At 36.9% G+C, this 25,284-nt stretch overlaps 1 pseudogene; it reads right to left on the bottom strand.

Moving 5' to 3' along the window:
- Positions 1 to 14,647: 14,647 nt before the first annotated feature.
- Positions 14,648 to 25,284, bottom strand: part of LOC103090913 (40S ribosomal protein S2 pseudogene) — a 48,723-nt pseudogene continuing 38,086 nt past the window's right edge.

The raw sequence follows: 25,284 nt of genomic DNA, 5'->3' as shown, positions 1-25,284 counted from the left end.
AAACCCTTGTCATAGCTCATTCCATTCTAACCCTCGTGGCTTTGCTGAAACACTGCATGTTGAAGGGAACTTTTGTCCCCAACTCCACTGCCTGCCAGTTTTATCTCTGCGATTATTGCAGGCATGCATGAAAATATCCTTCCACTTTTAAGTCTTTTTGAACTGACTTGTGAGGAGCTTACTACCTCCCTACATATTTCTGAGTTTGAATACAAATCTTATACACAGTATTTTCCTAATTTCTACAAGTAAAAATGTATTCAACCATGCAGTATAGCCCTAATCAGTTCTTACATTGAACCGATACTTAAGCACATTATTATTTATTTCAGCTACAAGGATAACTGCTTAAATAGGTATTAACTTCCTGTTCAAACTGTTTCACGTCTGCATTTTCTGTTTTTAAATGAGGTTTTAAAGATTCTGAAGAATTGGCAAGGTAGTTTTTAATCTGAAGTTGCAAGGGGTGTTGCTAAAGGCATAAGAAATTGGCTAAGAGATTATTTTAAAATGAAAAGCAATTTTAAATCAAACACTCTAGGTATAAAAAAGTGGCTTCTTGAGAAGGAAAAATTGAGCAAGGATACAAAGATAACAGGAAGCAGGAAAACCTTTGATAACTGAAAGAAACTTAGATCGTAAGACTTTATATTTCCAAGTAGTGGGGTCTTTTTAAATCTTCCCTTACAAAGAGAGGGAAAAATAAATTTGGAGACAGAAACTGAGAGAGAAATGGCAAGTCTCACTCCTACCCTCTGAATTAGCTTTTCCTGCTACCTGAAGGAGGAAAAGATTGGTAAGTCAAAGTCTTTAGGGGAGGAGGACAGAAGACTCTGAGAACATCAAGCAAAATTTAAACATTAAGAAGAAAATTGAACCTAATATTTTAAACCTAAATATTGGGACTCTAAAACTAAATTACTAAGAGATTTAAAGGACTAAGAGTTCTTTAAAAAGAAATCTCTCTCAGTGTTTCTTTGAATGCTTAATTTTAAAGACATCTGTTTGATTGAAGGTAAAATTTACCTCTTCAAATGAGGTTTTAAAAGATATAATTAATTAATCAGTAGTTATAGTTTATTAACTTAAGCAGAAAAGCAACGTCTTGAAGCCAGTGAAGAAAAGTATTTGGTTTTTCATAATGTGAGACCATGTCAAAACAATGCAGAGAAACAAAGGAGCTGGAATCTCAGGAGTTAAATCTGATGAACTTATGTCCTGCAATGAAAATTTTGTTACTAAAACAGAGACATGAGTAAATAAGATAAAAAGCTGGAGAGCACAATTTATTTTTTTTAGTCAGCTGTATATATGTCAATATTAATATCCCTGTATGTTAATTAATGACAATGAACTGCTATGTTATTGTTAGATTCTGTGTACAGGCTTTTTATAGTCAGTACCTTAATAAGTTCTTACAGCAACCTTGTGGAGCATTCATTTTTCATTATTTCTTATTTTTACTTTGCCATTTTACACATGAAGTCAAAGAACTTGCTCAAAATCACACTGTTAGTAACAGAGAAATGATTTTTCAATATTAAGTACCCTGAATCTGGAGTCCATGTACTTAATTATGCTAGTCTTCATTTTATTAGGGATATAAGCTCCTATAAGGAGCAAGAATAAAAGCAATTTAATCCAGTGATCATTAAACTGAAAAATATATTTTGAGAGCCAAGCTAGTATCTACAATATGACATTTAAAGGAAACTTCATACTTCACTAAAAACATTGAAGAGAAATTCTGTGGAACCCCACCATACACATAACTACGTAGCATCTTTACTCACACATTCTATTAATAAATCTATTCTCCATTCTACAGCAGATCCTATTATTTCTATTTCTCAAGAAAACTGCTCCAGAAATTTTCCATGGTCTCTTTCACATTTCTCTTCTCTATTAGAATACTCCCATCATATTAAAATATACTATTATTTTCTCTCCCCATTTAAAAGTAAAAGGTCTCGTTACCCTACCACCTATCCAGATATTTCTCCAACTCTTTCTCCTTTGCAGCAATGTGTTTACAGTTATCAGCCATAACTGACTCATTCTTCTATTTGCATTCACTCTGCTCTTACACACACCCCCAAACAGTTTTCTTTTCTCCCACCACCCTGTCACTGAAATTGCTCTGAAAATGCCACCAATCACTGCTTGAAAAATAAAACCATGGTTTGCACCCACAGTGCATTATAATTACATTACATAAAAAGTTACTAAAGCATCATATGCAGCACAAACTACCTCTGCTCAAATTTTCTTTTTTTTTTTTTTTATTAACCCAAGTCTTATCAACTCACTTCTATGAAGTCAATCAAGAGGGAAAGGATTTTTGTTTGTTTTGTTCAATGTCCATGATGTAGTTGTAGTGCTTAACAGAGCCTGGCACTTAATAAGTGCTCAAAAAATATTTGTTGAATGAATAAATGAATACATGAATAAATCAATGTATGGCTTAAAGTAGTCCAATGGATAGTCCTTTCTTAAATTCACTAAGGAGCATAAGTCAAATCACAAAATGATTTAATATATCATCATTCATTTAACCTCTGGTTATGCTCTACAGAAAGTCAATGTTGAAGAAAATACCATTTATGAGATCAATAAACTGTGTTTCCTTAGGGTAGGTGTCCAATCATAATTTTTGTACTTTACCTTCCTTTCACAGTGCTTTATAAAGCTCAATAAATATTTGCCAAAGATGAAATAAATAAATGCAATTTCAATATTGCAATAAAAATAAAGATACAAGTACATGTAACTTTAGAGTATTTATTTCCATAACGTGTATTTTCCTGTGCAAGACCATTATATTTCACAGCTCCAGGTATACAGTAGGTCAAAAGTAGAAATTTACTATTTAAAAGAGACAACACTACCCTGGAAAAATAAATCACATCTTATCCATCTATGTAATTGAGGAAGAAAAGAACAACTTTCCTGTTGGAGGAAAATGAAGTCTCCAGGGGAAAATGTACTTAAATAGACACAATTTAGGAAGCAATTTAAATCATACTGCATGTGGATTACATGGTAAAGAAGGATTGCTGATGGGATCCAAGGTCTCTTACCTTTGTGCCAGCTGTGCTCAGGTAAACTGAGCTTCTAGGTAAGGGAAAGTGATGTCAGTAAGAAGTCTATGGGGCGGTTTAGCGGTCACAGTGCCCCTGGAATTCACTGATAAATAGTGTTCTGGGCTTTAAAATGTACAATCAAGATTAAGAATGGACCCAAAGGCTGAATTGTTATATTCATATGCTGTGCATTCTAGAGTTCAGCTTGTAGAGGGGACTGCATGTTGGAAAGGTTGTAAATGGACAGGCACAGGTAGTGCAGCCCAGATGACCTAGAATATACAAGACGCTAGAACTCCAGGCTGTGGGACCGACAGGGAACTCACCATCACACAAAAGGAATAAACTACTCACTAATAACTGCACCGGGCTTCTGCTGTTATGTTGATAAAAGAGGAAACTGGGAGTGCAAATAAACGTCTTGGCATGATGATCTCCTGAAAACAATTATTTATGACATGTTAAAAGCCCTTACCTCCTAAATGCCATTTTGGTAGAACTTTAAGATTTTAAGACTTCATTAAGATATATCTGTGATATTTTCATCTGATTTTCCTATTATTTAATTGAATTCTATCATTACTTAATGTCTTTAAAATTGTTTCTTTTCAGTTTTGAAATATGGATTATCTCTTTTTCACTGAAACCGTTGGATTTTTACATTCCAGATACTACTGCCCATACTCAGAAGTTGTTATTAAAAGTGAAACATATGTCAAAATTTTTCATGTACAATGGAAGACAATGTATTTTCCATTAAGATTTGGTTTATCTTTAATATTCTATAATACATATAGTAGAAAGTCTAAAATGGATGAAGCCTGTTTCCCCAGTTAGAACTTTTTCATCAAGAACAGTTAATGCAGACGAGGGGAAGATGGCGGAAGAGTAAGATGTGGAGATCACCTTCCTCCCCACAGATGCACCAGAAATACATCTACACGTGGAACACCTACAGAACACCTACTAAACGCTGGCAGAAGACCTCAGACCTCCCAAAAGGCAAGAAAGTCCCCACATACCTGGGTAGGGCAAAAGAAAAATAATTAAATAAGTAAACAGAGACAAAAAGATAGGGATGGGACCTGCCCCAGTGGGAGGGAGCTGTGAAGGAGGACAGGTTTCCACACCCTAGGAAGCCCCTTCGCAGGCAGAGACGGAGTGCAGCAGAGGTGGAAAGCTTTGGAACCGCGGAGGAGAGCACTACCACGGGGTGCGGAGGGCAAAGCGGAGAGATTCCCGCACAGAGGATCAGTGCCAACCAGCACTCACCAGCCCAAGAGGCTTGTCTGCTCACCCGCCGGGGTGGGCGGGGCTGGGAGCTGAGGCTTGGGCTTCAGTTGGAGCTCAGGGAGAGGACTGGGGTTGGCGGCTTGAACAAAGCCTGCAGGGGGTTAGTGCACCACGGCTAGCCAGGAGGGAGTCCGGGGAAAAGTCTGCACCTGCCGAAGAGGCAAGAGACTTTTTCTTCCCTCTTTGTTTCCTGGTGCAAGAGGGGAGGGGATTAAGAGCACTGCTTAAAGGAGCTCCAGAGACGGGCGTGAGCTGTGGATAAAAGCGCCGACCCCAGAGACGGGCATGAGACACTAAGGCTGCTGCTGCCGCCACCAAGAAGCCTGTGTGCGAGCACAGGTCACGATCCACACCCCCCTTCCGGGGAGCTTGTGCAGCCCACCACTGCCAGGGTCCCGAGATCCAGGGACAACTTCCACGGGAGAACACACAGCGCTCCTCAGGCTGGTGCAACGTCACGGCGGCCTCTGCCGCCGCAGGCTCACCCTGCACTCTGTGCCCCTCCCTCCCCCCATCCTGAGTGAGCGAGAGTCCCCGAAGCAGCTGCTCCTTTAACCCCGTCCTGTCTGAGCGAAGAATAAACGCCCTCCAACGACATACATCCAGAGGTGGGGCCAAAACCAAAGCTGAGCCTCTGGAGATGTGAGAACAAAGAAGAGAAAGGGAAATCTCTCCAAGCAGCTTCAGAAGCAGCGGATTAAAGCTCCACAATCAACTTGATGTACCCTACATCTGTGGAATACATGAATAGACAACGAATCATCCCAAATTGAGCAGGTGGACTTTGAGAGCAAGATAGATTATTTTTTTTCCCTTTTCCTCGTTTTGTGAGTGTGTATATGTATGCTTCTATGTGAGATTTTGTCTGTATAGCTTTGCTTCCACCATTTGTCCTAGGGTTCTATCCGTCCAATTGTTTTTTTTTTCTTTTCTCTTTAAAAAAAAAAATTAATATTCTTTTTATTTTAATAACTTTATTTTATTTTATCTTCTTTCTTTCTATCTTTGTATCTTTGTATCTTTCTTTCTTTCTTTCTTTCTTTCTTTCTTTCTTTCTACTTTTTCTCCCTTTTATTCTGACCCATGTGGATGGAAGGCTCTTGGTGCTGCAGCCAGAAGTCAGTGCTGAGGTGGGAGAGACAACTTCAGGACACTGATCCACAAGAGACCTCACAGCTCAACATAATATCAAATGGCGAAAATCTCCCAGAGATCTCCATCTCAATACCAGCCTCCAACTTCACTCAACGACCGGCAAGCTACAGTGCTGGACAACCTATGCCAAACAACTAGCAAGACAGGAACAAAATCAAACCCATTAGCAGAGAGGCTGCCTAAAATCATAATAAGTCCACAGACACCCCAAAGCACACCACCAAACATGGACCTGCCCAACAGAAAGACAAGATCCAGACTCATCCACCAGAACACAGGCACTAGTCCCCTCCACCAGAAAGCCTACACAACCCACTGAACCAGCTTTAGCCACTGGGGACAGACACCAAAAACAACGGGAACTATGAACCTTCAGCCTGCAAAAAGGAGACCACAAACACAGTAAGATAAGCAGAATGAGAAGATAGAAAAACACACAGCAGATGAAGGAGCAAGATAACCCACTGGACCTAAAAAATGAAGAGGAAATAGGCAGTCTACCTGAAAAAGAATTCAGAATAATGATAGAAAAGATGATCCAAAGTCTTAGAAATAGAATAGACAAAAAGCAAGAAACATTTAACATGGACCTAGAAGAACTAAAGATCAAACAAGCAACAATGAACAACACAATAAATGAAATTAAAAATACTCTAGATGGGATCAATAGAAGAATAACTGAGGCAGAAGAATGGATAAGTGACCTAGAGGATAAAATAGTGGTAACAACTACTGCAGAGCAGAATAAAGAAAAGAAAATGAAAAGAACTGAGGACAGTCTCAGAGACCTCTGGAAAAACATTAAACACACCAACATTCGAAGTATAGGAGTTCCAGAAGAAGGAGAGAAAAAGAAAGGGACTGAGAAAATATTTGAAGAGAATATAGTTGAAAACTTCCCTAATACGGGAAAGGAAATAGTTAATCAAGTTCAGGAAGCACACAGCATCCCATACAGGGAAAATCCAAGGAGAAACACACCAAGACACATATTAATCAATCTGTCAAAAATTAAATACAAAGAAAACATATTAAAAGCAGCAAGGGAAAAACAACAAATAACACACAAGGGAATCCCCATAAGGTTAACAGCTGATCCTTCAGCAGAAACTCTGCAAGCCAGAAGGGACTGGCAGGACATATTTAAAGTGATGAAGGAGAAAAAACCTACAATCAAGATTACTCTACCCAGCAAGGATCTCATTCAGATTTGATAGAGAAATTAAAAGCTTTACAGATAAGCAAAAGCTGAGAGTGTTCATCACCACCAAAACAGCTTTACAACAAATGCTAAAGGAATTTCTCTAGGCAAGAAACACAAGAGAAGGAAAGGACCTACAATAACAAACCAAAACAATTACGAAAATGGGAATAGGAACACACATATCGATAATTACCTTAAATGTAAATGGATCAAATGCTCCCACCAAAAGATACAGACTGGCTGAATGGATACAAAAACAAGACCCATATATATATATGCTGTCTACAAGACACCCACTTCAGACCTAGGGACACACACAGACTGAAAGTAAGGGGATGGAAAAAGATATTCCATGCAAATGAAAACCAAAGGAAAATTGCAGTAGCAATTCTCATATCAGACAAAATAGACTTTAAAATAAAGACTATTAAAAGAAACAAAGAAGGACACTACATAATGATCAAGGGATCGATCCAAGAAGAAGATATAACAATTGTAAATATTTATGCACCCAACATAGGAGAACCTCAATACATAAGGCAAATACTAACAGCCATAAAAGGGGAAATCGAGAGTAACACATTCATAGTAGGGGACTTTAACACCCCACTTTCACCAATGGAGAGATCATCCAAAATGAAAATAAATAAGGAAACACAGCTTTAACTGATACATTAAACAAGTTGGGCTTAATTGATATTTATAGGACATTCCATCCAAAAACAACAGAATACACATTTTTCTAAGGTGCTCATGGAACATTCTCCAGGATAGATCATATCTTGGGTCACAAATCAAGCCTTGGTAAATTTAAGAAAATTGAAATTGTATCAAGTATCTTTTCCAACCACAATGCTATGAGACTAGATATCAATTACAGGAAACTATCTGTAAAAAATACAAATACATGGAGGCTAAACAATACAGTACTTAGTAATGAAGTGATCACTGAAGAAATCAAAGAGGAAATTTAAAAATATCTAGAAACAAATGACAATGGAGACATGACAACCCAAAACCTATTGGATGCAGCAAAAGCAGTTCTAAGAGGGAAGTTTATAGCAATAAAATTCTACCTTAAGAAACAGGAAACATCTCAAATAAACAACCTAACCTTGCACCTAAAGCAATTAGAGAAAGAAGAACAAAAAAAAACCCCTAAAGTTAGCAGAAGGAAAAAATCATAAATATCAGATCAGAAATAAATGAAAAAGAAAGGAAGGAAATGATAACAAAGATTAATAAAACTAAAAGTTGGTTCTTTGAGAAGATAAACAAAATTGATAAACCATTAGCCAGACTCATCAAGAAAAAAAGGGAGAAGAAAGTCAATAGAATTAGAAATGAAAAAGGAGAAGTAACAACTGACACTGCAGAAATAAAAAAAAAAATCATGAGGGATTACTACAAGCAACTCTATACCAATAAAATGGACAATCTGGAAGAAATGGACAAATTCTTAGAAATGCACAACCTGCCATGACTGAATCAGGAAGAAATAGAAAATATGAACAGACCAATCACAAGCACTGAAATTGAAACTGTGATTAAAAATCTTCCAACAAACAAAAGCCCAGGACCAGATGGCTTCACAGGCGAATTCTATCAAACATTTAGAGAAGACCTAACACCTATCCTTCTTAAACTCTTCCAAAATATAGCAGAGGGAGGAAAACTCCCCAATTCATTCTACGAGGCCACCATCACCCTGAAACCAAAACCAGACAAGGATGTCACAAAGAAAGAAAACTACAGGCCAATATCACTGATGAACATAGATGCAAAAATCCTCAACAAAATACTAGCAAACAGAATCCAACAGCACATTAAAAGGATCATACACCATGATCAAGTGGGGTTTATTCCAGGAATGCAAGGATTCTTCAATATACGCAAATCAATCAACGTGATACACCATATTAACAAATTGAAGGAGAAAACCATATTATCATCTCAATAGATGCAGAGAAAGCTTTTGACAAAATTCAAAACACATTTATGATAAAAACCCTCCAGAAAGTGGGCATAGAGGGAACTTTCCTCCACATAATAAAGACCATATATGACAAATCCACAGCCAACATCATCCTCAATTGGGAAAAACTGAAAGCATTTCCACTAAGATCAGGAAAAAGACAAGGTTGCCCACTCTCACCACTCTTATTCAACAGTTTTGGAAGTTTCAGCAACAGCATTCAGAGAAGAAAAGGAAATAAAAGGAATCCAAATCAGAAAAGAAGAAGTAAAGCTGTCACTGTTTCCAGATGACATTATACTATACATAGAGAACCCTAAAGATGTTACCAGAAAACTACTAGAGTTAGTCAATGAATTTGGTAAAGTAGCAGAACACAAAATTAATACACAGAAATCTCTGGCATACCTATATACTAATGATGAAAAATCTGAAAGTGAAATCAGGAAAACACTCCCATTTACCATTGCAACAAAAAGAATAAAGCCTACCTAAGGAGACAAAAGATCTGTATGCAGAAAATTATAAGACACTAATGAAAGAAATTAAAGATGATACAAATAGATGGAGAGATATACCATGTTCTTGGACTAGAAGATTCAACATTGTGAAAATGACTCTACTACCCAAAGCAGTCTACAAATTCAATGCAATCCCTATCAGATTACCACTGGCATTTTTCACAGAACTACAACAAAAAATTTCACAATTTGTATGGAAACACAAAAGATCATGGATAGCCAAAGCAATCTTGAGAACGAAAAACGGAGCTGGAGGAATCAGGCTCCCTGACTTCAGACTATACTACAAAGCTACAGTAATCAAGACAGTATGTTACTGACGCAAAAACAGAAATATAGATCAATGGAACAGGATAGAAAACCCAGAGATAATCCCATGCACATATAGTCTCAAAAAGATAATTTTACTAATGAATAACTTCATTAACTAGAAAGATCAATGTCAAGCTCAAGGTAGAAAAATTGTATATGAATATTTAATGTGTTCAAAAATTCAAATGACATAGCTTTATGACTTTGGGAAGTTTCTTGTCTTATCTAAACTCAGTTGTTTTCATCTGGAAATTAGATATGTTAAATATTTTCACAATGATAGTGTGATGGTGCTAAATGAGGTAACATGTAGAAGCACTTTGGGAAATTCTAAATATTGCATAAATTGTGAGCGATTTGAATTGTCATCCAATGGGCTATATATAAGGATATTTCTAGGGATTTCATTCTGCAATATACTAGTGGTTTATGACTTCAAGGTATTTACAGGTCTAGTTGTAGAGAGATTGACATAGAGAACTAACCATAATATCATTGGAGAATAGAAAAGGGAATTTTCTTAGTTACCTGGGGCTGCTACAACACAGTTCCATATATTGGGTGGCTTAAATAAAAGACACTTATTTCTCATAGTTCTGGAAGCTGGGAAGTCGAAGATCCAGGTCCTAGCAGCTTTGATGTCTGGTGAGATCTCTCTCCTTGGCTTGTAGATGACTGCCTTCTTGATATATGCTCACATGATAGAGACAGAGAGGGTTTTGATTTCTTCCTCATCTTATATGGGAACTAACCCTATCATGGGGACTCCATTCTCATGACCTCATGTAAACCTAGTTACCTCCTAAGGGTCTCACCTCCAGAAACGATCACATTGGGGATTAAACATGTGAATTTGTGGGATAAGGGTGGGGCACAAATATTCATCACATAGCAGGAACCATCCACATATGTGCCAATACTTAGAGAAAATCTGATCACACTTGAATGATTAATTCTATCATTTTTTTTTTTTCTTTGTGGACACCTGGAACAGCAGGCTGGGGAAGTCAGAGTGGAAGATAAGGAAATTGGTGGCCCAGAAGCACTGGCAAACAGCACAACATTAAGATTTGCCAAGTGCACCAGCCCCAACCCTACTGAGAAGGGGCACACGCTTCCTGAGACACTTCTTTGTAAACATCCTTATAAGAGTGCTTCAAAACATGAAGAAATCAGGAAACATTTTCTTACCTCTGTTCATATTTTAGAGACTTAATATTGAATTTAAGTTTCCTTCCTTTGATTGGCCTCAATCTATCTAAATTCAATCCATATCTATATACCTAATATTGTGTGTATGTGTGTGACCATTTTCCCCAAATTATCAAAAATTGTGTGGCACTCTTTTTCTAATACATAACAGAGTACAGAATTACTGTGGTGTTTCTAGGGGTTAAGCAATATGTTGGGTCCTGGGTAGTAATTCAGTTGGTTAGCTTGACAGTTTGAGATATCTGCACTATACATGTCACTCATTCTATCACTGTATTGTTCTTGTCAGTACCTTGGCATCTTGACATTTCTTTTCCAAGCTATGCCACTTTTAGTTTTATTTTTCTGATTCCTTAAAAGGTACTGAAATTGTATTAGTTGTGTATGAAAAATATAACCTTTAATTTTTGAATCTATGTAGGAAAAAATAATTTATATTCTTCAGCTTAGAAGTATTTGTAAAATATCATAGAAAAATAAAATGAGCCTAGTAATGATTTAATATATGGCACTTAGATCAAAAATAAAAGGCATTCACTGTACTATTATTTTTCTAAACAGTTTTTTAATACACAATTGTTAGGTATATCATTTTCTTTAATATTTAAAATTGCATGGATTTTACCTCTACACTTTTGTGAGAAGCAATTGTGTATTGGTTCTTTTGAGACTCTGTAGGAAGTTATTTCAAGTTAATTCACTAGGAAAGTACTGAACCAGCAAATCAGCATTACTAGAAATGGCTCCCCATCATCTGTACTGTAACAGGATGCCAATAAGTGTTGGCTTCCTTCCCTGGTAGTGGACCCAACCCCATTTTACCAACCTGCCTGGAGTTCTTCCTTCTGTTTTCTACTTGTATCTACCATATTCTATAATGTATTTTATTTCATCATACTTATTAGCTATGTCTTCCATAATGATTTCTAACAGGAAGGCAGTAGAGCTTGAGAACATAAGTTTTGGCAGTTTAAACATTGGTTCAAATTTTAGCTCCATCACTTATTGGTTTGCAACCTTGTTCAGCTGAACTCTGAATTTCAATTCCTTCATCTGTAAAATGGGAATAACAAGAATTGACTCATAGGAGTGTATAGGGATTAAAAGAGAAAGATGCAAAACATGTGACCCACTAGCTGCCACATGGTAAAAACCTTATGCAATTGTTGTCTCCATTATTGCTCTTATTATGCTCTTATTATGACTAACATATGCTCTTATTATGACTACCATAAAATCAATGGTTATGAATTATATAGAAATACAGAAACATTTAGTTGTACAAATGTTCCATTTGAAACTGGAAACTAATATACAGAAAAAAGTTTTTTTTTTCCAACTCTGACAATTAAAAAGATAAAAATAGGGTTTCCCTGGTGGCGCGGTGGTTGAGAGTCCGTCTGCCGATGCTGCCGATGCAGGGGACGCGGGCTTGTGCCCCGGTCCGGGAAGATCCCACGTGCCGTGGAGTGGCTGGGCCTGTGAGCCATGGCCACTGAGACTGCGCGTCCGGAGCCTGTGCTCTGCAACGGGAGAGGCCACAACAGTGAGAGGTCCGTGTACCGAAAAAAAAAAAAAAAAAGAAAAAACATAAAAATAAACAGAAAATTAAAAAAAAAAAAGTTATATCTGTGAATTAAATTATTTTCAAAAGCAGAAGCTATGTATATTTATATCAAAGGAATTAATTAATAGGAAATATGAACAAGCTTCTGAGTTAAGAACATCTTTAAAATATTTTGCTTAAGGAAAATGATATTTTGTAAAAGTGCAAAGTCTATTCAATATAGTCTATAGTCCAGACTGTCCCATGCCGTGATTATATCATAATGAGTGGGCAAACAAAAGTAGTAGAATAATTGTAAGTTTTCAGGATGTAAGTTTCTTTTCATCCCTGGAATATCTTTTGTATAAAAAATTAATTGTAATGTTGCTCAACTGAGTATGTCTGTCCTTCCATTTAGGACCTTCACAAATCACAATGTACTAGACCTGACTCCCTGGGTAAAATGAATTTGACCAAAATATTTCAATCTCAAGAATATGGGCTGTATTGAAAATCACTTTCTCACCTTAAGAATTTAGACTGCACTACCTTTGAAACAAGTATTGCATCTTGCTCATGGGAAAGGTATCATCATGGTAAATACTTAATTAGATATAGATATTATTGGATTTTTTTCATCAGTGTAAGAATAAAAGTATTCAGTTTGAGTTCTCAAGGCTTTGATTACAGTCTATGGCTGTAAATCCAGTCTTGTTCATCAGAAATATCAGTTATTAAAATATACATTTTAGTTAAATGGGTATTTGAGTTTTTAAGAGAGAATCTATCTCAAACTCAAATAAGGACATGTAATAATTTTACAGAAAAGGCAATAAAAACAAATTCCTCCCAACAAAGGCTTATTCATGTATATAAATACTGTTTAAAAAATGTTTACATGGAATATGTTTTAGAAACTTCAACATTTTAGTTGACCTACAATCCTTTAAGAATATTACAAAGTGGTTAAAAATCTATAAACCAAGGAGAAGTTTTAAATTAATTTAATCTATAGAGTGAATATTAAGACATTTTACATCTTAATCCATCAGATAGTATTTTCATTATGGTCAATAATTCAGAATTTATTGTGGTAGTACAAGTACTCAAAGGAGAAAGTAATCCAAAAATTAGTTTTATTTTTGTTTTGTATTCCCATATTTATATTGAACATGCTTGAATTTTTTTAGGGTTTATAGTAGCTCAAATTAAATGGGCAATTTTTTAAGGCTTAAGTTAGAACACTAGAAAACTATAACAGTGGTGATAGTGGTGATGATAACAGTGATATCAGTGATATCACTGTGATAACAGTGGTGGGGGTGAGGGAAGAATAACGATTTTATAAACACATCAAAATTGTAGTTTGCTAGGTGATTTCTGTGTGATTGAAATCTTCTATAAGCAAGGGAATATGTAGAAAAGTACAACTCCTGTTATTTTGGAAGCCAACATTAGTAGTTTATAGTTAAAAGATTTCTAATGCTTCTGAGTTTTATATTGTCATCAAAATTCTTATCATATAGAAAATGCTGTAGATAATGTCCAGAAGATTAACAAAGATATTAAAGACTTCCCTAAAATTAACTGATTTGAAAAGGATTAATATCCACAGAGGAGAAAGTCCATTATCTCTTATTTAAATTCTGTTTATTGGGACTAAAATTATTGGTATGTTGCCATACGGTTCCTTAAAATCTATCATACCTACTATCAATTATTTGCCAAGTTTCACTGCCTAAACATATGAAAAATATGGTTACACAGTGTTGGAGATGCCAAAACAAATTTGAGTTACAGCCCTAAGAGCCCAGAAAGCCAATTTTGAATATTGTCTTACATTAAATTAGGTTCTGCTCACTACAATTTAAATTTTTAATTTCCCTCCCCAATAACCTAAACCTACTAGTTTGCCAAACATTCTTTGGTTTTGTTTATAGAAAATTTATCTTAGATTTTTGTTAATTTGAATCATACTCCTGCTTAAATATAATGCCTAAAGTGAACAAAAGACCACACTCATTTTATTTATTTCTACATTTTATTATTTTGTTTATGGCATGATTTTTTTTTATTTTTTTTTATTTTATATTGGAATAGTGTTGATTTATAATGTTGTATTAGTTTCAGGGGTACAGGAAAGTGATTCAGTTATACATATACATATATCCACTCTTCTTCAGATTATTTTCCCATATAGGTTATTACAGAATATTGAAGACCACACTCATTTTAGTATTCAACAATAATAACAATATTAACCCATCTTAACCCACTTCTATTTAGATTTAGCATAGTGACTTAAGTGGGGTGTGAAGTTTTATTTATTTTTTAAATAAGCTTAATTTACTTTATTTTTCTTGTACTTAAAAAATGTGTGGTGGCCACAGCTGGAGCCTAGGTCCTCTATGTGGAAACTGTGGTGTGGGTCTTTACAAGATGGTCAGTGAATTCCTGATAGGGAGGCTTAGTGAACACAGTCTCTTTCCAGAGGATGGGATGAGTTAGTTTTAGGTCTTGGAGATGGCATGAAAGGTGGACTTGGTGAAGTTATCCATGGTGGTACTGCAGCCCCTGGCTGAGATGTAGCAGTCATTGATACTAGCCATCAACTGCAACTTCCTGGGCACAGGGGCTGAGACTATGCCAGTTCCCCTGGGGGTGGGGAAGAGGTATACCAGCACAGAGCCACAGCAATGGGTTACTTTGCAAGCGTCGGTGAAAGGCTTGCCAATCTCATCCCCCCCACTATCTTGTTGCATGGAGAGTATGGCGACCTTGGCTGGAATAATGGCCCCATAAATTGCAATGGCTCCCTCTTTGGAGCACTTAACACCCAGAATAACATGTTGTTGTAATTCCCAATGGTGATAAATGCCTTGAACCTGGTCTGCTGGTCAGTGTAGATCTGCTTTTGCACAGGTATACTCTTCAGAATCTCCTCTGTCAGGAACACTTTCAGGAAAAAGTCAGTGATCTCAGATTCCTTGATGGGCAGGGAGAGGCGATAGATCTCCTCCAGGGACTAAATAAAAGATACCTGTGCAGATTTCATGGAAGGAGTAAATTTTTAAGCAGGAAAGAAAATTAATTCTATTCTTCCATTTACAAAAGTAGGATTTCTGAGCCATATGTGTAGGAAGTTCTATTTGTTGAAATGCCTTACAAGAGTAGCCCAGTGTTGGGGCTTCCCTGCTGGCGCAGTGGTTGAGAGTCCGCTTGCCGATGCAGGGGACATGGGTTCGTGCCCCCGTCTGGAAAAATCCCACAGGCCGCGGAGCAGCTGGGCTCGTGAGCCATGGCCACTGAGCCTGCGTGTCTGGAGCCTGTGCTCCGCAATGGGAGAGGCCACAACAGTGCGAGGCCCGCGTGCCGCAAAGAAAAGAGTAACCCAGTGTTAAAACATTGGGAAAGTCAAACAGGTAATTAGAATCTTGTCACAGTAGCTGAACTTTCATACTGTTCTGAACACAAGGGCAGAGAAAGCTTCAAATTTTATATTAATATATGAGATCATAGAGTCTGTACGATCTCCGTACGATCTCCAACATTTATTTATTTAAATTTAACCCTTTTGACAAGCATATACACGTGCACACATCCATACATCACTTCAATAAAAACATACTGGAAAATGAGAAATGAGGAACTGAATAAGAAAATAAATTACTTATTTCAATAAATACAAGAAGGTATATTTAGAAGTGAAGAATCAAGTGTATGGGTCATTGGATAAGAAGAGATTCAGATGAAGTTCATGCTTGAGTTTGAATGAGTGGGAAATAGTGATATACCTATTAAAATTATTGGACCAAGGACATGAAAAATTATCTTCAGACTAGTTATGATAAAGACATATTACTTCTTAGGCTCTCACCAGTCATTCTAAAGATCATATGTAATGAGAGGTACAATCATTGGCCTATGTTCATTCGGAATAAAATGATGGTATTTCTATTCAGCCAGTGAAGGGCTAGAGGGCCATTTTTGGATTAGGCAGAATATTGAGAGGAAAAAAAGGAATATACTTCATTTTATTAAAGTAACAAAATGTGATGAAGGCTGAGAAATCTTGAACCAAGATGTCCTCTTGCATCAGATGTCCCTGAATACAGAATTCTTTGCAGTAGAGTATTTCAGTAAATATAGAAGTAAAATACCTAGTTTTCTCATACAAGATTCTTGTTCCAGAAAAGAGATCCGAACTAGAAAGATATTGATCATTTGGTCATCAGCAAATAATACATTTTTCTATAAATTATCACCAGCTCAAACCTAGCCATAATTAGTTACGATTCTATCTGGAGGAGGTCAGAATTTGACCTGTCATTGCATATAGCTTTGTATGTAGCCATGTTACACTGTCACAACTAAGAAACCAACAGTGATACATTGTTATAAACTAAACTTTTCAATGTGCTTAGATTTCACCAGTTTTTCCATTAATTCCCCTTTTCTGTTTCAGAATTCTATTGAGGACATCACATTGCATTTATTCATCATGTCTCCTTAGCTTCCTCTGGTCTATGATGATTTCATAGGTTTTCTTCTTTTGATGACCTTGGTGGTTTTGAGTTCTGTTCAGGTATGTTGTCCTTCACTGGGTTTGTCTGATGTTTTTTCTCATTATTAGACAGGAGTTAGGGGGTTTGGGGAAAGAATAGAGATGGAGTGCCCTTTTCATTACCTCGATCAGTAGATATGTGTCAGCAACACAACACTACCAGTGCTGTCAAACTAGATCACTTGGTTAAGGTAGTGTTTGTCAGGTTTCTCCATGGTAAATTTATTATTTCTTTTTTCCTTTTGATATTCTCTTTTGTGGCACCAAGCTATTAAGTTCTGCCCACATTCAGGGTGGAAGATTAAGTTCTGCCTCCGGGAGGTGGATCGTTTTTCTTTCTGTTTTTCTTTCTCTGTTTCTCTCTGTCCCTCTGTCTCTTTTTAGATTAGATATAGATAGATAGATACTGATATAGATTAAATTATGTATATACATATATATGTTCATTTTCTAGGGTTGCCGTAACAAAGTACCACAGACTGGGTGGCTTAAACAACAGAAATACATTTTCTTACAGGTCTGGAGGCTGGAATTCCAAGGTCAAGGTGCTGGTGCTGGCAGCGTTGGTTTCCCCTGAGGCTGTCTCTTGCCTTGGCCTGTAAATAGCCACCTTCTTGCTGCCTCTTTACATGGTTATTCCTCTGTGCCCCTGTGCCCCTGATATCTCTCTCTGTGTATCTTAATCTCTCTTTTATTTAAATAAAGTCAGATTGAATTAAGATCCACCCTAAAGGGCTCATTTTAATTTAATGAAATGTATTTGAATATCCCACCTCAAAATATGTGTCCTTGGCATATGAATTATGTGGAGATAAAATAATCTGAGCACCGGCAGACACAGCAAAAGTTATTTACCTCTCCCCAACTACTTAAAATTAAATTATAAATGTCTCCTTTTATAAAATAAATTTACATTTGTAAGGAAAATTTCTATTTATAAAGATATCTCTATACCAGGAAAATGGGCTAGTCCAGGGACACCCCATGTCATCTAAGAGACTCTAATCTAAATTTCAGGACAACCTTTATTTACCATAGATTTACTTCCCTCACCCTCCCATAATTTGCCTTCTCAGCCCAGAAGCCCAAAATTCCATTTCCCCTTGTTTACACTAAAATATTATATAAGCTGGCTGTCTCCTTGAGTTATGTTTTACTTTGCATACTCCCATGAGAATCTGTATAGATAACATTGTTTTACTTTTGTTAATCTTTTATCAGTTTGATTTGCTAGCCACAGACATTGGTTTTAAGAGGAGAGAGGAAGATTTTTTTTTCCTCCCTACATTAATAAACACTTTAAGGCCTTATTTCTAAATACAGTCACATTCTGAGATGCTGAAAGCTAGGATTTCAACATATGAATTATGGAGAGACACAATTCAGACCATAACACTATCTCTCTATCATGTAGAATTCTTCTGTAAGGAAAATATTTCCCTTCTCTATTTATTCAGCCATATTTTGTACACCATTATGGATTTAATAAGTAACTTACACCTTAAGTTATAATCCAGTACTACATTATTTATTTGTTGCTCAATTTTTTTAAGCTTGGGAACTCTTTCAGACTGTCTCCAGTAACACTTTGAATGTCTTCATCCTTTAAAAATTTTTTTGAGCACTTCCTTATTTTGAGGTACTACATGAGGCTCCAAACTCATCTTGCATTTCCCTTGCTCCAGCCCTAGAATTAGCCATTTCTCCTAGGAGTCCTAGTTTCTTTCAGAGGAGAATATCACTTCTTATCATTCAGATCACACCTTCTTCTCTCCAGGAGACCTTCCAGGAATAACCGAAGTTCCCTGCTTCTGGACCCCCAGCATTTCCATTATAGTCCCTGCTGCTATTTTTCTTAATAATCAAAAGTAATTTAGGGCTTCCCTGGTGGCGCAGTGGTTGAGAGTCCGCCTGCCGATGCAGGGGACACGGGTTTGTGCCCTGGTTTGGGAAGATCCCACATGCCGCCGAGCGGCTGGGTCCATGAGCCATGCCCGCTAAGCCTGTGTGTCCGGAGCCTGTGCTCCGCAATGGGAGAGGCTACAACAGTGAGATGCCTGCGTACAGCAAACAAACAAACAAAACGTAAAAGTAATTTAAAACCACCTTGTTTGGTGGTTGTATATTTATTAGTTTATTGTCTGTGTTCCTCTAAGGAATAAACTGCATGAGAACAGAAACATTGTTTTGATCTCCAATCAAACTGCAGTGCTCATAAGAGGACCTGTCTCATAATTAACACTCAAAAAATATTTTCATGAGAAGGAATTAATAATTTATTTAGAAGTTACCTCAGGTTCAATCTGCTTGCATTTATTCTATCATTCTTTCAAATTATTCCATAGGTCAAGATAGACTAGGTCAAGCTGCAATAACTAGCGTTAGGATTTTAATGACTTAACAAAAGCTTTTTTGTTTGTTTGTTTGATGTAGGCTGTTTAAGTCATACAACTCCTTCATATCAACTTGTGCTCCACAATTATCAAGTATGGAGAAAAATAAGGTATATCAGTGATACTTATATTGCATTGACAAAACAAATCACATAATTCCAAAGGAGCATGAAAGGCTAAGCTGTCTGGAGAAAAGGAAACATGATTATTAACATCTAATACTAATGAACATAAATTTGACAGTTTGTTTAATATTTGTGATTTCTTGGGGAAAGAAATGGTCTCTTTTTTTTTTAATTTCTCCAATTTACCTTACATATAATAATCATTCAACTATCTCCCTTTTTTCTTTTTTTAACTTAATTTTAATTATTATCATCTTCTCCCAGGTTTTGAAGCTGGTGTTTGCAACTAAAGGTAGAATTACGAATGCCTTCAAATAATGTCCTTAAAGACATATAGGATATGTGAGTGGATTTGCTTAATCCACAGCAAAAATCATGGTTCTCAATAATATAATAAAAGTTAAGATAGTGAAGGAAACTTCTCATGGCTCAGTGGACAATAATATGATGGAATGATAAGAGAACTACATGGTCAGTTTCCTGATCATTAACATGTTTTTAGTGTTAGGATGTCGAAAGATATTATGTCAAGGAAAGGAAGGCTTTGTGATTAAAAAAAGGTAGGAAAATTCAAGTTTAAACAAAGTAAATTAAAAATTAACATATTTATTAACTGTTGGACTTCTTAGAATTCCCATTATGCTAAATGTGTTCTATGAATTTTCTGAAAGATATTTAATATATGGTATCTGCTAAAGTATTTGAAGGCAGGTATAGTTTTGGTCAAAAAAAAAAAAAAAGGGCCAAAAACAAAGGTTTGTAGTACAGGAAGTATATTTGGAAAGTCATCACAAAGGACAGGATTGAGGGACAGGGAATAAGAGAAAAACATTACAAGTATTGATCTTGGCTGACCTTGGCCTGCAGCAGCTTGAAGCAGGTTTTCATTTCCCAGCCAGAGACTGAAGTCAGGCCATGGCAGTGAAAGTGCTAAATCCTAGCTACTAGACCACCAGGAACCAGTGGCCACTGACGAGGCCCTGGCCTGTCAGCTGTGTAGAAATGAAATTCCACATAGAGATGGGAAATAAGTGAAACAAATAGTGTTTATTAGAAGGAGAAAGGGTACGTGTGGATAGACACATAGGTGGACTCAGAGAGAGAGTCGTGCCCTAATGGTATTTTGAATCATTTATATGGGCCATTTCTTCAGGGTTTCCTTTGGCCAATCATCTTGCTTTGCCTGGTTCTGAGTCTGTATTTGGTTTGTCTCAGGGTCCTCTCATGTATGCATGCACATCTCTTAGCCAAGATGGACTCCAACAAACGGGCCTATGGGTAGTTGATGTCACTTACTATGGGGTGGCACCCCTTCCCTTTTTGAGCTCCAAGGAACCTTTCTGTGCATGTGTAGTCGGGAAGCTCTCCTTGACCTCAAGAATGAGAAATGAGTGGTCTTTTATCTGGGCAGGGCTTAGCTCCTCCTCCACTTCATCTTGGAGTTTCTGTCCACAGGGGACCAACTCCAGCTGTTCAGCCTGGGACCCATCTATCTCCTACCTCAGGATGAGTTACTGAATTGGTCACTGCAAAGGTTGACTAGCATTAGATCTTACCTGTGACCTATTGAAGAGCCTTATGGAATGCCTCTTAGAACTGGCTACCTGCAGCATGGAAGGGGGAAGATTCATCCACCCAACATCTATTCCTAAGAGGTCAATGATGGTTCCATGAGGGTTAATTACTTTCATGTCTGGGTACACATGTTTGAATGTTAGGTTGGTTTCTAACAAGGATGTCAATTTCTTAGGTTAGGAAAGTCCGTTGGGATGGAGGAGATTGGTTCAAGATGGCAGAGTAGAAGGACGTGAGCCCACTCCCTTTTGCGAGAGCACTAGAATCACAACTAATTGCTGAGCAATCATCAACAGGGAAACACTGAAACTCACCAGAAAATATACTCCATATCCAAAGACAAAGGAAAAGCTTCAAGGAGATGTTAGGAGGAGTGCAATCACAATAAAATCAAATCCCATAACCACTGGGTGGATGACTCACAAACTGGAGAACACTTGTACCACAGAAGTCCACTGATTAGAATGAAGGTTCTGAGCCACAAGTCAGGCTTCCCAACCTGGGAGTCCAGCAACAAGAGGAGCAATTCCTAGAGAATCAGACTTTGAACACTAGTGGTATTTGACTGCAGGACTTTGACAGGACTGGAGGAAATAGAGACTCCACTCTTTGAGGGCACAAACAAGGTAGTGTGCACATCAGGACCCAGGAGAGGGAAACAGTGACCCCATAGGAGCCTGAACCAGACCTACCTGCTAGTGTTGGAAGGTCTCCTGCAGAGGCAGGGGGTGGTTGTGGCTCACTGCTGGGACAAGCACACTAGTAGCAGAAGTTCTGGGAAGTACTCCCTGGCGTGAGCTCTCCCAGTGTCTACCATTAGCCCCCTCAAAGAATTGGGTAAGCTCCAGTGCAGGGTCATCTCAGGCCAAAAAACCAACAAGGATGGAACACAGCCCCACCCATCAGCAAGCGAGCAGATTAAAGTTTTACCGATCTCTGCCTACCAGAGCAACATCCAACTTTACCCACCACCAGTCCCTCCCATAAGAAAGCTTGTACAAGCCTCTTAGATAGCCTCATCCACCAGAGGGCATAAGAAAGGAAAACTACAATCCTGCAGCCTGTGGAGCAAAAACCAAATTCACAGAAAGATAGACAAAATGAAAAGGCAGAGGACTATTTACCAGATGAAGGAACAACATAAAACCCCAGAAAAATAATTAAATGAAGTGGAGATAAGCAACCTTCCAGAAAAAGAATTCAGAATAATGATAATGAGGATGATCAAGAATCTCAGACAAAGAATGGAGGCAAAGATGAAGAAGATGAAGGAAATGTTTAACAAAGACCTAGAAGAATTATAGAAAAAACACCTAGAAGAATTAAAGAACAGACAAACAGAGATGAACAATACAATAACTGAAATGAAAAATACACTAGAAGGAATCAAGAGCAGAATAACTGAGGCAGAAGAATGGATAGTGACCTGGAAGACAGAATGGTGGAATTCACCTCTGCAGTACAGAATAAACAAAAAAGAATGAAAAGAAATGAAGACAGCCTAAGAGACCACTGGGACAATATTAAACACACCAACATTTGCTTTATAGGGGTCCCAGAAGGAGAAGAGAGAAAGGACCCAAGAAAACATTTGTAGAGATTATAGTTGAAAACTTCCCGAACATGGGAAAGGAAATAGCCAGCCAACTTCAGGAAGTGCAGAGAGTCCCAAGCAGGATAAACCCAAGGAGAACCATGCTGAGACACAAAGTAATCAAATTAAAGAAAATTAAAGACAGAAAAATTATTGAAAGCAACAAGGGAAAAATGACAAATAATATATAAGCAAATTCCCATAAGGTTAACAGCTGATTTCTCAGCAGAAACTCTACAAGCTAGAAGGGAGTGGCACAATATATTTAAAGTGATGAAAGGGAAGAACCGACAGCCAAGATTACATGGCAAGAATCTCATTCAGATTTGATAGGGACATCAAAAGTGTTACAGACAAGCAAAATCTAAGAGAATTCAGCACCACCAAACCAGCTTTACAACAAATGCTAAAGGAACTTCTCCAAGTGGGAAACACAAGAGAAGAAAATGACCTACAAAAACAGACCCCAAATAATTAAGAATATGGTAACAGGAACTTACATATCAATAATGACCTTACATATGAATGGATTAAATGGTCCAACCAAATGACACAGGCTTGCTGAATGGATACAAAAACGAAAACCATAGATATGCTGTCTACAAGAAACCCATTTCAGACCTAGGGACACATACAGACTGAAAGTGAGGGAATGGAAAAAGATATTTCATAAAAATGGAAATCAAAAGAAAGCTGGAGTAGCAATACTCATATCAGATAAACTAGACTTTGAAATAAAGAATGTTACAAGAGACAAGGAAGGACACTACATAATGGTCAAGGGATCAATCCAAGAAGAAAATAAAGCAATTATAAATATATATGCACACAGCATAGGACACTTCAATACATTATGCAAATATTAACAGCTATAAAAGAGGAAATTGACAGTAACACAATAATAGTGGGGGACTTTAACACCTCACTTACACCAATGGACAGATCATCCAGACTGAAAATTAATAAGGAAACACAAGCTTTAAATGACACAGTAGACCAGATAAATTTAATTGATAGATATAGGGCATTCCATCCTAAAACAGCAGATTACATTTTTTTCTCAAGAACACATGGAACATTCTCCAGGATAGATAACGACTTGGGTCACAAATCAAGCCTCGGTAAATTTAAGAAAATTGAAATCATATCAAACATCTTTTCTGACTACAACACTATGAGTTTAGAAACAAATTACAGGGAAAATTGTAAAAAGCAAAAAAAAACATGGAAGCTAAACAATACCATACTAAATAACCAAGAGATCACTGAAGAAATCAAAGATGAAATTAAAAAATACCTGGAGACAAAAGACAATGAAAACACGATAATCCAAAACCTATGGGATGCAGCAAAAGCAGTTCTAAGACAGAAGATTATAGCAATACAATCCTACCTCAAGAAATAAGAAAAAGCTCAAAGAAGCAATGTAAACTTACACCTAAAGGAACTAGAGAAAGAAGAACAAACAAAACCCAAAGTTAGTAGAAGGAAAGAAATCATAAAGATGAGAACAGAAATAAATGAAATAGTAACAAATAAAACATTAGCAAAGATCAATAAAACTAAAAGCTGGTTCTTTGAGAATATAAACAAGATTGATAAACCTTTAGCCAAACTAAAAAAAAAAGAGGGAGAGGACTCAAATTAATAAAGCTAGAAATGAAAAAGGAGAAGTTACAATGGACACAGTAGAAATACAAAGCATCCTAAGAGACTACTGCAAGCAACTCTATGCCAATAAAATGGACAACCTGGAAGAAATGGACAAATTCTTAGAAAGGTATAACCTTCCAATACTGAACCAGGAAGAAATAGAAAATATGAACAGACCAATCACAAGCACTGAAATTGAAACTGTGAGTCAAAATCTTCCAACAAACAAAAGTCCAGGACCAGATGGCTTCACACGTGAATTCTATCTAACATTTAGAGAAGAGCTAACAGCCATCCTTCTCAAACTCTTCCAAAAAATTGCAGATGAAGGTACATTCCCAAACTCATTCTAAGAGTCCACCATCACCCTGATACCAAAACCAACACTAAAAAAAAGAAAAGTACAGACCAATATAATTTATGAATATAGATGCAAAAATCCTCAACAAAATACTAGCAAACAGAAACCAAAAGCACATTAAAAGGATCATACACCATGATCAAGTGGGATTTACCCTGGGATGCAGGGATTATTCAATATATGCAAATCAATCAAAGTGATACAAATATTAACAAATTGAGAATAAAATATGCACACATATTTAGGATAAAAACTCTCCAGAAAGTGGGAGTAGAGAGAACCTACCTCAACATAATAGAGGCCATATATGACAAACTCACAGCAAATATCATTCTCAATGGTGAAAAACGGAAAACATTTCCTCAAAGATCAGGAAGAAGACAAGGATGTCCACTCTCACCACTATTATTCAACATAGTTTTGGAAGTCCTAGCCACAGCAATCAGAGAGGAAAAAGAAATAAAAGTAATACAAATTGGAAAAGAAGACGTAAAGCTTTCACTGTTTGCAGATAACATGATACTATATAGAGAGAAGCCTAAAGATGCCACCAGAAAAATACTAGAGCTAATCAATGAATTCGGTAAAGTAGCAGGATAGAAAATTAATACACAGAAATCTCATGCATTCTTATACACTAACAATAAAATATCAAAAAGAGAAATTAAGGAATAACTCCATTCACCAGTGCATCAAAAAGTATAAAATACCTAAGAAT

This window comes from Lipotes vexillifer, unplaced genomic scaffold, assembly GCF_000442215.2.
Source record: "Lipotes vexillifer unplaced genomic scaffold, Lipotes_vexillifer_v1.1 scaffold398, whole genome shotgun sequence".
NCBI lineage: Eukaryota > Metazoa > Chordata > Mammalia > Artiodactyla > Lipotidae > Lipotes > Lipotes vexillifer.
The sequence above is the reverse complement of the archived record's forward strand: the minus strand, read 5'-3'. Positions and strand labels throughout refer to the sequence as shown.